The sequence below is a fragment of the Quercus lobata genome, chromosome 8, assembly GCF_001633185.2.
Source record: "Quercus lobata isolate SW786 chromosome 8, ValleyOak3.0 Primary Assembly, whole genome shotgun sequence".
Taxonomy (NCBI): Eukaryota; Viridiplantae; Streptophyta; class Magnoliopsida; order Fagales; family Fagaceae; genus Quercus; species Quercus lobata.
Window position 1 is genome coordinate 35,341,170 of NC_044911.1, and position 14,360 is coordinate 35,355,529.

A 14,360-nucleotide genomic window follows, 5' to 3' on the forward strand; every position below is an offset into this window, starting at 1 on the left:
AACAGGGTAAAACTGGATTTTTGAAATTTTCAGATTTTTCAAACAAAATACTTTCCAAAAACACCTAAAACACTCAAAAATCTTTTTGTGCTTGAATTAACAAAGATTGAGCATGTGAAAACACATTTTATCAAGTACAATCACACAAATGAATATGACATTTTTTTTTAACATAAACTTGTGTGTTGTGTGTGTATATCAACAATGAGATAGTCATTAGTCTAATGTGAAGCTTCAATGATCAATTCAACCAAGGCATACACAATTAGCACTAGATCATGTGACCCATCTCAATTATAGAAATATGTATATATGACCTCCCACACAACTTGATAACATAACTTGGAGCTTAACATTTGACTCCACTTTCAAACATAACATTTGATCATTTTGATCTATTGAGACAGTCATCTCTCAATGTGAGAGTGATATATAACATTTCACTTTAAAGAACAAGCCTTTGGCTTTTTGAATAAACATTCACTTTAATATAAGGTCACTTACCCTTTTTCCTAGTCGAATACTAGAATGTGCGACAGGCTTTTGCAGCTCAATATCTCTTTTCATTTGGAGATTTACATTTGGTGAGCTCTTTTTAGCAAAACAAAAATAAAGAGTGGGAAGATATATAGACACAAGTCTATGCATGTCTCAAGATCAACAAAACCATTCACTAATCATTCATAACAAGTTTGAAGATCTATTTACAACAATCACATAGATTTCAAGATTTCTCCCACAGAGATATGAATGCAAAGAAACAAGCAATGCTCGAAAATGTACAAAGCCATTAGCACAAAGGTACAAGACAAAACAAGTTTTGAGACAAAAACTCAACAATGTCAATCAAATTTTTTAATTTTCTAATTTTTATGTGATTTTTGGATTTTTGACATAAAAGAAGAAAAAGATTGAACAAACATAGAAAGAAGCAATAGTATTCACAAAAGGACAAACAAACAATAAACATGCTGCACAAAGAGCTAACAAAGAAGTGTGTGCTTCAACACAAACAAACTTATCATATTATAAATATGTGAAGCACACAACACACAAGAGAGTCAAGGAATTGTACCAACACCAATGGTCTTACGGAGTGATTCAAACCGTGGACCATCGAGAGGCTTGGTGAAGATGTCTACCTTTTGATTGTCGGTGTGTATGAACTCAAGACACACAACTCTTTCCTCTACCAGATCCCGAATGAAATGGTAACGTATCTCTATGTGTTTAGATTTTGAATGCTGGTCAGGATTCTTGGAAAGATTGATGGCACTGGTGTTGTCACAGAAGACACACATCGTTTCTTAAGGAATTCCATAGTCATGAAGTAATTTCTTCATCCAAAGAAGCTGAGTGCAGCAACTTCAAGTAGCGATGTATTCTGCTTCAACAGTAGATAGAGACACGGAATTCTGCTTCTTGCTCATCCACGAGACAAGATTGTTACCAAGGTAGAAACAGCCGCCTGAAGTACTTTTCCGATCGTCTACACTGCCAGCCCAGCCAGCATCTGAATACCTAGCAAGACAAGCATTTGAGTCTTTTGAATACCATAGACCATAGTTTGAAGTACCATTCACATATCGAATGATTCGCTTAGCAGCAGTCAGGTGAGATTCCTTCGGATTTGCTTCGTACCTGGCACAAACGCCAACACTGAAAGCAATGTCCGGTCTACTGGCTGTAAGATAGAGCAAACTCCCTATGATGCTCTTATACAATGTAGGACTTACTTCGACTCCAGACGAATCAACATTCAGTTTAGTGGATGAGCTCATGGGAGTGGAGGCATGTTTTTTGGAGTTTAGTCCAAACTTCTTGACAATGTTTCTAGCATACTTCTCTTGAGATACAAATATACCCTCCTTCTGTTGTTTGACTTGAAGACCGAAGAAAAATGTGAGTTCCCCCACCATACTCATCTCAAACTCCTTCTTCATCTCCTCAGAAAATTCAGTGGCACGATCTTCGATGGTTGCCCCAAACACTATGTCATCAACATAGACTTGTGCCACAAGGAGATAATCTTCATCATTTTTGACAAACAGAGTTCGGTCGGCATACCCTCTTTTGAAACCTCTATCTAGAAGGTAATGTGTAAGACGATCGTACCAGGCTCTAGGCGCTTGTTTTAAGCCATAAAGGGCTTTCTTCAATCTTAATACATGATCTGGAAAATGAGGATCCTCAAATCCTTTTGGTTGCTCAACAAACACTTCTTCATTTAGATATCCATTCAGAAATGTGCACTTTACATCCATTTGATAGAGTTTGAAATTCAAAGTGCATGCAATGGACATGAGGATTCGAATGGATTCGAGTCTTGCGACAGGAGTGAAAGATTCATCAAAATCTACTCCTTCTACTTGAGTGTATCCTTGAGCTACTAACCGAGATTTGTTTCGAATTATCTCTCCATCTTCATCAGTTTTGTTTTTAAAAATCCATTTTGTGCCTATAACACGAACGTTCTCAGGCCTTGGAGCAAGTTCCCACACATCATTCCTCACAAACTGATTCAGCTCTTCATGCATTGACTCAACCCAATTCTCATCTTGAAGAACCTCTTCAACCCTTTTTGGTTCAAACTGTGCAAGATAGCAGTTATATGTTACAGGATTGGCTAACAAAATGTTTCCTTTTCTTAGGCGAAGACCTTCATCAAGAGATCCTATGATGTTGCTTTCTGGATGGTTCTTAATAACTCTTGAAGATGGCCTTTTTGATGTGGAGACTTCATCACTTCGAGAGATAGGAGGATGAACTTCCGGAGGAGTAAGAGGACTTGATGTTCTAGACATTGATCTCGTTTCCATTCTTGGGTTGATGGGAGTCGATTCTACGTCTGGTATAGGTTCTTCACCTTCTATATCCAAAGCTTCTACCTCAACATCGGACTCTTTGGTGCTCGGCTCTTCTACATCATCAATCATCTCCACCTTAGATAAGGCATCATCAATCTTGACATTTATGGACTCCATCACAGTCTTTGTTCTCTTGTTAAACACTTTATACGCTCGACTCGTAGTAGAGTACCCAAGAAAAATACCCTCATCACTTCTCGCATCAAACTTCCCAAGATTCTCCCGATCATTTAGGATATAGCATTTACTTCCAAACACCCGAAAATACTTCACTCTAGGCTTCTTCTCATTCCATATCTCATAGGCGGTCTTCTTTGTACCAACACGGAAAAAAATCCTATTGCCAATGTGACACGAGGTGTTGACAGCTTCTCCCCAAAATTTTTGAGGTATTTGCTTGTTAAGCAACATGACTCTTGCCATCTCCTGAATCACACGATTTTTTCTCTCTACCACTCCATTTTGTTGTGGAGTTTTGGGGGCTGAAAATTCTCTTTTGATTCCATTCTTCTCACAGAAGGACTCGAATCTTGCATTCTCAAATTCCCTCCCATAATCACTTCTAATTTTGGCAATAGGGACCCCTTTTTCGTTTTGTAGTTTCTTGCACAGAATCTTCAACCTCTCACATGCTTCTGATTTTTCTCTAAGGAATTCAACCCAAGTGTATCTTGAGTAGTCGTCCACAATGACCATAATGTATCTCTTCCCCCCTAGGCTTTCAGTTCTGGTAGGCCCCATTAGATCAACATGAAGTAACTCCAAGCACCGAGAAGTGGCAATCACATTCACCTTGTGATGACTTGCCTTAGTTTGCTTCCCCATTTGACATGCACCACAAACGGTCTTCTTCACTTTTCCAAACTTAGGAAGTCCCTCGACTGCTTCAAGTTTGGAGACTTTTGCTACTTGTTTGAAGTTGGCATGCCCAAATCTGTGATGCCACAGCTCCAACATATCCACACGAGCACTTCTACACGATATGGGTGCCGTGGGAACTATTCCATAACAGTTATCTGTAGTCCGATTTCCCTCCAAAACCTGAATCCCCTCTTCATTGATGATCAAGCATCCCTTCTTAGAGAATTGTACCAGGAAATCATCATCACAAATTTGAGTGATGCTCAGCAGATTCGCCTTCAGCCCTTTTATGTACAGCACATCTTTCAACAGCGGCAAACCAGGTATCTCAATGGTTCCTTTGCCTAGGACTTGAGCATGACTTCCATCACCAAAGGTCACATAGTCACCAACCTTTTCTTTGAGTGTCTTAAACAGTGACTTATCCCCTGTCATATGGCGAGAACACCCACTGTCAAGATACCACAAACATGCATTAAACACTTTCAATGAGGTATGCACAAATAGGTTCACATGTGACAAACATTCTTGACCTTCAAACACAAACTCATCATCAGTTTTCATGCTTCTTTCAGATTGACTTTTCATTTTCAGACTCTCAATCATCTCACACAACATTCTATTCTTTCTTTTATATTTCTTAATCAATGATTTAGATTCAGATATGCTACTGTGTAAGACATGATTCTGATTTTCAAGATATTCTAGCATGTGAACAAATACTCTAGCATGTTTCTTAGTTTCTAACAACTCTTCGAGATCATTAGTAAAACACCCTTCAGACATATGCATAGAGTCATTTTCACAAATACTTAAGCTACAATTCAGCATGGTATTTTCCATAACAACTACCACAACATAGGGGTCTAGGATCACACTTAGGTAATAAAACCACAACAAGTGTACCCGCTCTGATACCAATTGAAAGTTCAAAAACGTGTATAAACACGTTTGAACGTTTAGACCCCCAAATAACAACTTAACCAATTCAAGCAATATTTCAAACAACTAGTGTGCGGAAACTTAACATAAGCTATAATATGGAATTGGTAAAAACTATCTAAGCCGAAACAAAACACAATCCACAGCAGATAATAAAAAGGTAAAGATAGAGAGGAAGGAAGATGCAAACACAAAGACAACATGCGATGTGTTGTCGAAGAGGAAACCGAAGCTCTCGGCGTAAAACCTCTCCGCCGCCCTCCAAGCGGTAAACAATCCACTAGAAAATACAGTTGGAATACATGGACAACAATAGACCCTCCAAGCCTAATCTACCCAGTGCACCTAAGCCCTCCAAGCTTCTTGCTCCAATGAGGTTGCGCCGAACCTTTTTCTTTTCTAGCTTCCCGGATTCTGCTACTAGACTGTAGCATCAACCAATGAAGATTGGTTCCTTCCTAACTGCTTCCCAGAAATCCAAACAACTCTCTCACAGTAATGATAATGGTGAGAATCAGGTTTGGTATAATGCCTCTCAAGGATTTGACAATGGAGAGGAAGAGAGTTGAGGAATTTGAAGAGACTCTAATGTATAGATTGTAGGTGAATCAATCTTGTTTTTCTTTAGGATTTCTCTCTCAAAATTCTCTCTGGAAGCTCTCTTACAATCGTGGGTAAAAGGGGTATTTATACTGGAGTGGGAGAGTGTTGAGGTCCAAAAAAAAAAGGGGTTACAATAAAATAAGCCCAAAAGAAATGGAAGAGCAAGTCAAGCCCAAAAGAAATGGAAGAGCAAGTCAAAGCCCAAAAGAAAAAATCCAGGCTAAACCCAAAAGTAACAGGAACGGATGACCCATGGGGGATAAAAGAAAAGCCAGAGGATCCTGAAGCCCGGAAAAGGAAGCAGCATCCCAAAAGAGACCATGGCAAAAATATAAAGAAGCAAGGATCCCCAGAACCCTTCAAGCACAAATAAAAAGGAAGACTGAGACAGATCGGTAGAAAGAAGACAGGAAAAGAAGAAAAAAACAAGAAGCGCAAAACGACCTCTCATAGCACAGACAGCAAAAGGCCTCGGGGAACCAGGACAGGGAAGAAAGAATAGCAACGAACGACTTTCGTTGATGGCAGAACAAGATTCCGCCCAAATAGGAAAGAAAGGGAAAAGAGAAACACGCCAGAAATGGGGATACCGAGAAGGGCATACCTCAGCACGTCCCAAAGAGGATGACCGACCAGAAGCTTTTGAAGGAATCAGAACCAAGAGAAGGGAAGAATGAGGGAAAACGGCAAAGGAACTTACCAAGGCAACAGGGACAGAACATGCTCTGTTTGCAAAAGAGCAAAACAGAGGAACCCGGGATACCCAGAAAAATTCCATTATAAAAGGAGGGGACGGGTCGTGAAGAAAAAAGACGAGAAAAAAGAAAAGAAGCACAAAAAAAAGAGAGAAGAAACTCTCTAGGAAGAACCATTAGAAAGATCCATCCAGAAAGAAAAATACTAAGGGAAGAACAAAATACTGTCTCCCGATATCCTGTAAAGGCCACTATTGCACATACTCGGATTCAACGGGAATCAAACTTTGCAAGTTTTGAAGGCTGAAATAGCCATTCAAGACTGCAATTTTTGAGCTTGATTGGACCTTGTATCACGTCTTAGTGAGCTTTCTGTAATCAAACAGACAATTTGTTAATAAAATACTGCTTATTAATTCCCAGGATCCCATTGCACCTTTTTCTTTATCGTTCTTTTTTTTGCTAATCCTGTCTTTCTTCTGAATTTACGTTGTTAATATTTTGGCATTCTACAATATCCTCGTTTGTCATTTTTGTATGATGTCAGGAGTATTCTCTGCACCTACTTGACTCTTAAACAGCTCGTTAGCTGCGGTGAGCCAAGGCCCGGTCCACCAAATCCTCTCTTCCTTTTTTTTCATTTAGGCCCGGGATCCTTGGGCCTGAGTATCTTGAAAGAAAAGCACTCTCACATTTTGGCGACTCCACTGGGGACTGGGCAAAGAAGAAGGAAGAAACAACCCTTCACAGAGAATGCCTCCAAGACAAAGAAACAGCAAGGGAACTAATGTGCCACCTACGGCCTCTGAGCCTGTAGGAGAAAACGAGGAAGTTTCCAGGCAAGGAGGTGGGATACCCTTGGTAGAACAGGAGGTGGTGTCAGAACAAAGACACGCGAGGCAGGAACCAGACCTAATGGCCAGAATGACAGCAATGTTAAAGGATCTGGAGCAAGAAGTTCGTCTTCTCAAAGAAGGCAGGACACAGGAGGTCAGAGACGATATTCCCCCTACTGGTCACCAAGATGGGGCACATCCAGAAGGAGGGTCAGCAGTGGGAGGAAGGGCCAACCCTCAGTACCTGACGCTGGCAGACGTCAATGCCCTCCTGGAGCAAGAAAGGGAAAAACTCTCAGGGATCCCCAAGCAATTCTCTCGGGATCCCCCGTTCCCTCCAGAACTTCTTTGCAAACCATACCCTAAGGGGTACGAACCCCCAAAGTTCCATCCTTTCGATGGAAGGAATGGAAGTGCAGTAGAACATGTGAGTAGGTTTGTCCACACTATGGGCCCCTATGCAGGAGACAAAGAATTATGTCTAAGGGAATTCGCCAAATCCTTAGTGGATAGGGCATACACTTGGTACACCACACTGAGACCCGGGTCCATCAAGACCTGGGATGAGATGATGGAAAAATTCTGCGCCAAATATTACCCAGGTGAAGACAAAATCACTTTCCAGAACCTGCAAATGGTGAGGCAGAGACCCGGAGAAGACCCTGTTCAGTTCATTAAAAGATTCGAAGACGTGTCCCTAGACTGCTATGGAGACCATGAAGAAAAGGAGCTCGTGGAGACCTGTATAGCCAACATGCTTTTTGATTACAGACTCAACCTTGAAAATTTATGTATCACACAATTTGCTGACCTGCTACAGAGAACTAGAAGGACGGCGCAGACCATGAGAACAAAAAGGCTGCCCGCATCCCAAGCTATGACAGCATCAGCAGGAGAGAAAAGGAAGAGACCAGATGGGAAGGTGTTTGAGGAACCACCAGTGATCCCATGTACGGCTGAGGAGTTAAGCCATGTCCTAGACAAGTGGATTGGAGACGGAGTGGTCAGGCCATTCACTGTGTCCAGGCCACCAACAGAAGAAGAAAGGAAGAACCCTTTATTTTGCAGAATCCATAATTATGTCAAGCACTCCACCAAGGATTGCTGGACCCTTCGCAGAATCTTCCACAAAAAGTTGAGAGAAGGAACCCTGGAGCTCACCCAGAAGGAGCCGGAAGTGCAGAGAAACCCCTTGCCTAACCACAAAGGAAAAGGGGTGGTAGCAGTAGTAATACACGGGAACCCGGCAGAAGCAGGAGAATCTGAAGGATCCTTCCACCCGAGCACAGTCAGGACCCTCCAGAAGAATCCCAAGTTCAGGTCATTGTTCAATCAATTAGGATTCGGACCAGAAGCAAGGAGGGTGGCCACAGAGTCTCTCATGAGCATAGCAGCAGATTCAGGGATGGAATGCTTTACAGCTGAGTCACATGCTAGTCGAGCTTTCCTGGAAACGACCAATGCAATAACCTTCACTGATGAAGATATGGAGATTGAGCACCCAGACCACCGTAGACCCCTTTATCTAATGGCCACCATAAACGGCGTTCAAGTCAGGAGAGCACTGGTGGATACAGGGGCATCACTCAACCTCATAGCCTTAAGTACCCTGGAAGCTGTTGGGTTAGTTGACAGAAGGATCCTGGGGACTCCCATGGAGATAACAGGATTTGGAGGATCAGTAGAGTCAACAGAAGGATACGTGCAGCTAGCCTTAAGGGTGGGGCCGATAGTAGCTCTGACAAGGTTTCATGTAATTAATGCAGAAGTTTCTTATCACGTGTTGTTGGGACGCCCGTGGCTTCATAAACATCGCCTTATTCCATCCACGTTCCATCAATGCATTAAAGGGAGACTGAATGGGAGGCCCATAAGGATCCCTGCCAATCGTAATCCTTTCAGCCAGGGAGAAGTGAACTTCGCAGAAACAATGTTTTATGATGAATTGGAGCCAGATGATGAGAACCCCGCCCCAGGGACCCCGGGGGCACCAGTCCTAGAAGAAGAAGAAGGAGGAAGGGGCACCCGTGACCTGAGAAACCTTCTAGAAAGAAAGAGACAGAAGAGGGAGCCCAGCTCTTCAGGATCCCGAGAATGTGTGGTGGTTCGGGAACCTGGGGGAAGGCTGATTTATCGTTTGTGAAGGTGCGCGGGACCTGAATGCATTGTGCAGGAAGGTCCCGGACCACCAAGCTGCATGATGGCCCAAGAAGAAATCCCAGAAGAACCAGTTAAGGAGGCTCAGATCCAGCCTGAGGAAGAATTAAAGGAAGTAGACTTGGGAACAGAACCAGGATCCCGAAAACCTGTCTTCATTAGCAGTCAACTGGTGGCTCAAGAAAGAGAGCAACTGGTAACCTTACTTCAAAAATACAGAGATGTGTTTGCATGGACCTATGATGAGATGCCTGGTCTAGACCCAGAGTTGGTAGTCCATTCTCTTAATGTGGACCCGGGGATGAGGCCAGTAGTCCAACCAGCTAGGGTCTTCCACACTGAGATAGAAGCTCAAATAGTCCAAGAGGTCAGGAAATTACTAACAGCTGGTTTTATCAAACCCATCCAACATCCAAAATGGCTTTCCAACATTGTACCTGTGAAGAAGAAAAATGGTCAAATCCGTTGCTGTGTAGACTTTCGCAACCTGAACAAGGCATGTCCTAAAGATGAGTTCCCCTTGCCCAATATAGACCTCCTTGTAGATTCAGCCGCTGGAAACTCGATGTTCTCATTTATGGATGGGTACAGTGGATACAACCAGATCCGCATGGCAGCCAAAGATGCAGAGAAGACGGCATTCAGAACTCCGATTGGGAACTTTTACTATACTGTAATGCCCTTTGGCCTAAAAAATGCGGGGGCTACGTATCAACGGACCATGACAGCCATTTTCCATGACATGATGCATGAGGAGATGGAAGATTATGTAGACGATATTGTGGTCAAGTCAAAAACCAGAACAGGACATTTCCAAGTACTTGAGCAAGTCTTTGAAAGATGCAGGAAATACAAGTTACGTATGAACCCCATGAAGTGCGCCTTTGGAGTGTCTGCTGGAAAGTTCCTTGGGTTCCTGGTGCATCACAAAGGCATAAGCGTGGACCCAGCCAAGGCCACAGCCATTGCCACGATGAGAAGACCAACTACTATTAGAGAACTCAAAAGTTTCCTGGGAAGAGTTTCCTATATCAGGAGATTTGTTCCTGGTTTAGCCTCAGCCACAGCAGGCCTATCCAAACTATTGAAAAAGGGAAATGAATTTACCTGGGGAACAGAGCAGCAGGAAGCTTTTCAAAGGATTCAGGGCATTATGAATCATCTGCCCACCCTCCAGGCACCAGTACGTGGGCGACCTCTGTTGTTATACTTAGCATCAAACTCTCAGGCAATAGGAGCTTTGCTGGCACAAGAAGATGACCAAGGAAATGAGCAGCCCATATATTATGTAAGCAGAACACTCAAGGATACCGAGACCAGGTACCCCAGAATAGAGAAAGCCTGCCTAGTGATCATTTATGCATCCCAGAGGTTGAAGAGGTACTTCTCAGCTCACCAAATCCTCCTAGTAACCAAGTCCCACCCCATAAAGGCACTCCTTCACCAGCCCCTTCTCACAGGAAGGATAGCACAATGGCTAGTGTTGCTCTCACAATATGATATAGGTATAAGAACTCCCAAAGCTGTTAAGAGCCAGGCCATAGCAGATTTGCTAGCTCAATTCCCAGGAAAGGAAGAAGGCCCGCTGAGTGAAGAAATCCCTGGTGAGGTAGCAGTAATGGAGATCCCAGGGAAGAAATGGACCATGAGGTTTGACGGATCAGCTACAGCAACTTCAAATGGGGTAGGAATTGTACTAAGCTGCGAAAATGGGGATATCATGCCCCTGTCCTTCAAGCTTGGTTTCTCATGCTCTAATAACGCAGCTGAATATGAGGCATACTTAACTGGGTTAACTGTAGCACTCAGCATAGGAGTGAAACATATGAGGGTGCTGGGAGATTCTAATCTTGTAGTCTCCCAAGTGAAAGGTGACTTTGCACTACGAGAACAAAGCCTAGCAGCCTACAGGACTTGGGCACAAAGGCTGGAGATGGAATTTCAAACCTTCAGCGTAGAATACACTCAAAGAAGTGAGAACAAGTTTGCAGATGCTCTCGCCACCCTGGGATCCCAAATACCATTTAATGGGAGGGATACGCTGATAAAAATAGGAAGGCAGGAACATTCTATTGTGAGGATCCTTCAAGGGATGTACCCCGGGGAATCCAAACAGTGGGACTGGAGGGACGAAATCAAAGAAAGGATGAAAGAGGCAAGCCCCAGAGGGAACATCAAAGAACTAATGGATTACACTCAAATAGAAGGAGAATTGTATAAGAGACTGCCATGAGGAATACTGTCCAGATGTATTACCGAGAAGGAAGGAAAAGCGAAACTAGAAGAATTACACGCCCAGGCATGTGGAGTTGCAGAAAAAGTCAGTCTATACAGAAGAATGCAACGCATGGGGTATTACTGGCCGGATATGGACAAGGAAGCAGCAATCATACAGGGGAGATGCCAGGAATGTCGTTTGGCAGTAGACAAAGAAGAAAGCTACGCGGTGTTTATTGCAGAAGACTGGCGGGTTCCTTTCATAGGATACCTGGCCCAGGGGATCCTGCCAACCGACAGGGAACAGGCCCACAAGCTCAAAAAGCTAGCGTGCAGGTACTTCCTACAGAATGACATTTTATTCAAAAGAGGATACCATGGAGACCCCCTCAGGTGCCTGGGACCAAAGGAAGCCAGAGAAGTAGTCAGAGAGGTGCACTCGGGAGATTGTGGGAGTCACCCAGGGAAGAGAAGGCTGTACAAGCAGTTGCTATTGTTGGGATATTACTGGCCAACGATGAAAAGAGACTCTGAGGAGCTGGTCAAAACATGTCATGCCTGCCAAGTCCTGGGAGATGCAATTCACACTCACCCAAATGTCCTACAGGATATGACGACACCATGGCCTTTTCATACTTGGGGGCTCGATCTCATAGGGCCTATAAACCCTCCATCCAATGGTTATATATGGATCCTGGCAGCCACGGAGTACTTTACAAAATGGGTAGAGGCCATCCCTTTGAAAAAAGCTACTGGAGCAGCTGTGGCAAATTTCATTCCAGACCACATCATTACAAGGTTTGGGATCCCCAGAAGATTGATCAGCGACAATGGAACCCCATTCATAAACAAAGATATGAAAGGATTAACTGAGGCATACCACATCAAGCATGGAAGATCTACCCCCTACTACCCACAAGGAAACGGCCAAGCTGAAGCCACTAATAGGGTAATATTAAAGATCCTTAAGAAAATGAAGCATGAGTATGGGGGAAAATGGAGTGACCATCTGGCAGATGCGCTTTGGGCATGTAGAAGCTCTGTAAAGACAGCCACAGGATTCTCCCCATTCTCCCTGGTTTATGGAACAGAAGCCATCAGCCCTGTGGAGTTAGTCATTCCTACACCAAGGGTAGTTCTGGAGGAAAACCAGGGAGAAAGTGAGGACGCCAGCAATGAAAAGAGGCTAGCAGATCTGGAAGGAGTAGAAGAAGAAAGAGAACTGGCCAAGAAAAGAAGCCAGAGATACCAGCAAAGAATGACCAGAGCATATGCACAAGCAGTACGCCCAAGAGTGTTTAGTAAAGGGCAATTAGTGCTAAGGATGGCGGAGCATGTGAGGAGGAACCTGCCAGGGCCTTCCAAGTTCACCCCGAAATGGGAAGGACCTTACATCATCAATACAGCTCATGAAAGTGGGTATTACTACCTTGCCAAAGAAGATGGAACAGTCCTGACAGAGCCCATAAACGGGAAGTGGCTGAAGCAATATTATGCATAAGGACAAGGGGATCCCGGTACCTCAGGGTCCTTTCACCAGCTTCACTATCTGCTAAGTTCCTTTTATTTTTTGTCTTTTTCAGCTTTTATCATGAATTCTAGTCTAAGATAATTTTGTTCAGGAACATGTGATAGATTGACACTTTGTGGTCAATACTGCACCAAAAGACTTTTCTTTGTTCCTTGAAAATGACTATGTTTTAATGAAATTCCTGTTTCTTCAACATTTAAGTTTTTCATACTACAAAAAAAAAAACAAAGTTTGGATAAATTTAAGGAAGAATACCTGAGTCAAAAAAAGGGGAGAGTGTGTAATACCCTTTTACATATGGCCCAGGATTCACCCCACAAATAATTTCAGATATCCCCCAAACAGTCCCAAGTGCATAGGTCTAGGATCACAGAATAAAAAGCAAAATATCTAGGATACCTAGCCTAGCACTTGGCAAAAGGGGAACCTGTCAAAGTTCATGAACTGGGACCGTATCTCAAAAGAAATATAAGAAGGATACCAGTGTACCCAGTTCAGTGCTTGCACAATAGATTACCGGGTACCTGGACCAGAATTTACAGTAAAACCTGTGAAGACCATGGTCCAGGACTCAGGGAAAAAAAAAGAGCCATAGGAAAGAAAAGGCAGTATAAAAGGCAGATTCACATACTAAAAAAAAAAGCAGTCTTGAAACACAAAAGAGAAAGCAAAGAGCAGAACAATGTTCAAAATAAAGAACTTATACAATCCCAAATTGTTTATGTAAATCTAAAAAAAAAGGGGCTAAGGAATGAGGCCGGCCAACAGGGAGGCATCCGGAGAAATGACAGGCACAGCCAAAGTAGAAAGGATCCTCTGCCGTTTGACCTTCAGGTCTTGTAAAACCTTGTGAGCACGAGCCAAAGCTTCCTCAGCAGCAGCTATCTCAGTGTCTACACTCTTGAAAGATTGCCTCTGAAATAGCATATGAGCCAACAGACGCAAGTGATCCAGCAGAAAAGACAAATTAAACTTGGCCTCTAGAAGGTCTTGCACCACCCCTCTCCACTCCAGAAGCTTTCTTCAGACAAGGAATCTACAGAGGAATTCCTTAGGGAAATCAGCACAGCACACAGCACACAGCAACTCCATTAAAATATTGCCTAGAAAGACGCCTCCCCTGAAGCCGCTGGTGAAATCCCCGTGACTCTTAAGCAGACTCTCTAGCAGCGGCAGGCCTTCCACAGGAACAGAGAAACGCAGGAAGCTGCCATAAGAAGACCCAAAGACATGGAAGTGGCTAGCAGGAAGACTGTTGAATTCCAAGAGATCAAAGCGAGCCAGAAAAGAAGAAAGCTTTGAATCAAGATCTGAGGCAGTCATCTTCGAGGCATCCCCCATCACTGTGTCACCACTTGCAGAAACAGGGGGACTTGCAGCCTTTTGCTCTGGACGAAGGTCAGCAACTTGAACAGGTCTCACAATTCCTTCCGGAATAACAGGCTCAGAACCTGCAAAGCCTGCATCAATATTCAAAAAAGAATAGAAGAAAAGAAAAGAAAAAGAAGAACAGATTTAGTCTTAAAAAAAAAAGGGGGAGAAAAAGAAGAACAAACCGGTTCCAGCTTCTTGGGGCAGAGCCTCTTCTTCCTGATCTCCTGACTTCCCCGAAGATTCTGGGAAGGAACATAAGGCAAGTTGAAGAAAAGGT